This window comes from Microcebus murinus, chromosome 1, assembly GCF_040939455.1.
Source record: "Microcebus murinus isolate Inina chromosome 1, M.murinus_Inina_mat1.0, whole genome shotgun sequence".
Classification (NCBI taxonomy): domain Eukaryota; kingdom Metazoa; phylum Chordata; class Mammalia; order Primates; family Cheirogaleidae; genus Microcebus; species Microcebus murinus.
Window position 1 is genome coordinate 12,368,901 of NC_134104.1, and position 2,252 is coordinate 12,371,152.

Here is a 2,252-nt window from a genome sequence, read left to right on the forward strand (position 1 = left end):
GGAGAACTTGTCTCTACTAAAAACAAAAACAAAAAACCCCAAAACCAAAACCCAAAACCAAAACCAAAAAAATAACCAAAAAAAACCTAATTTGAGGCTATTCCTTATTTGTAACTAATTATTAAGCCTTAAGTATTCTTGGCCATTACTAGGCTAATAAACTAATTATCATTCAAACCAAGCTAAAGTAGAACAGGCTTCTAATTGTACAGTACCAAGGCTTCTAGTCATAGTTCTATTACTTGTAGCTTTAACTAAATTTTATACAGGTCACAGGCCTTGTTAGTGATTCCCTTTTAACACTATAGGAAATTAATGAATTCGTGGGCATATTTAATGAATTCTATGACTAGCCTGGCTACTGGCCAGTCTCCTGTTCTCAACAAGGAAATAAGTCTTCCTACTCTACTATCGTCACTAAATCTAAAAGTCTTCCTCCATGGCCTCCAAAAGTTTGCTTGTTGCTGAAACAGATGCATGTGGTTCTGGTAGTTTTTGTTGGTTAGAATTATTTCATTTACAAGATTATCCCATTAGATATACCAAACAAGCTGCTAATCCCACAACACCTGCAAAAGCCAGCAACACATTTACGAAGTCATGTTCTTCGTCTTCTACATGGAAGTACTCCACAAACCCATCCCAGCCTCTTTGTTTGACTAGCCAGTCTCGTCTTGTTCTTACGATAACATCTGTAATACTTTTTGCTAATGGGTCGATGCATCTTTCTTGATTTATGCTCTTCAGGTGTTTGGCCACACAGGCACCGAAAGAAATTAGAGTCGTGATCCTGCCCCAGTTTATTACGTTGTCATTCAAAACAGAGGCCATCACTTGAGACAAATATTTGACATCGTCTTTATTTTTGATGTTCAGTTTCCAAAGCATGCCTTGGAAGGCCATCTCGTGGTTGCGCTGCATACTGTCCCCGACAGGTCGTAAGGTTTCTAGAGCCTTCCTGCTGGCGGCCCGAAACATGACCATTGGCTTTGGATCCCTGGTGCCACTTGCCTGCTCCCGAAAGTACCAGAAGATAATCTCCAGCAACTGCCAGTACAAGAGGTCTTCCTCTGCCTCTGCAGGGGGCGGCGAAGACTGTAGTGACCCCTCTATGCTGGGGCTATTTCTGGCCTCCCCAGCCAACTCCGGCAAGGACAGGGTGGCCGGCCGCTTCCTGAGCCTCTCGTGCCGGTCCAGCCCTTCTTCTTTGGGCAACACGACGGCATCGGCAGCACTAGCTTCCATCTCCTCAGGAGGCAATGTGGCGACCTGAACACAAGACTTTGAATGCCCAAGTTCCTGCACTAAAACATTTGCTACCCTTTCCTAGATGGCTCAAGTCACTGCCTCCTTCTTTCATATGTTGAGAACTTACCAACTGCCCAGCACGTAGTCACACCTGGTGAGAGAGAGGCAGAGAAGGAGCCCAAAATCTAGTCTCCACCCACGAAGAATTTAACATTCCACTGAGGAATAAAAGGCTAGCCCACCAGAGAAATTCTTAAGCCAAACCAGACTATATATAAATCGGAGCCAAGTTGCTTAATACAAACTAGTAGGGCTGTAGGATTTCAGAGGAGATAGGATAAATGAGGTCGGGAAGTGAGAGATGCCTAGATCAAAGAGAGAGGAGGATGCGTTGTCTATGTTTCCCGAAGTGGGTTCTTGGAGCACTGGTTCAGTGGAATAGAAAATATTGCTGGCAGGGAGCAGGAAGTGGTTCTGTGGTCACATAAGTTTGGGAATTGCTGGGCTAAGCCAAGTTAATTAGCTTTGTTTATTCCAGGACATCTTGGACTGTCTAATAGCTGGTAATCATTGTCATTCTCTGAGAGCAGGTTTTACTGTTCAGTGTTTGCTCTTTTTATTTGACTATGGCACTCCCTTTTGTAAAACAGGTCCTGGTATTCCACAGCATATACTTGGGAAAGATCATGCCAATCAAAAGAGAACCAGATACATGGAAGCAGGGGCAGGATGGGTGGGAATGCTCATGGAATGATGGGAAAGGAGGCACAACCAGAGAAGGGGGAAAGTCAGCCATATCCATACCCTTATATCAGACCAAATAGGTTCAAGTACCACCTCTGCCATCTGCAAGCCATGTGAACTTGGGCTGGTTTATTCACCGCTCTGAGCCTCAGTGTCCTCACACATAAAATGTGGGTAATAACGGTAGGCGTCTTACAGAATTCTTGTTAGGATTCAAAGTGGCAATACAATATAGAGCACGTAGGACAGTTCCTGGCACA

General features: G+C 44.2%; 1 pseudogene; it reads right to left on the reverse strand.

Moving 5' to 3' along the window:
- Nucleotides 1-525: 525 nt before the first annotated feature.
- On the reverse strand, nucleotides 526-1,251 carry LOC105876195 (induced myeloid leukemia cell differentiation protein Mcl-1 homolog pseudogene; annotated as a pseudogene).
- Nucleotides 1,252-2,252: the final 1,001 nt, after the last annotated feature.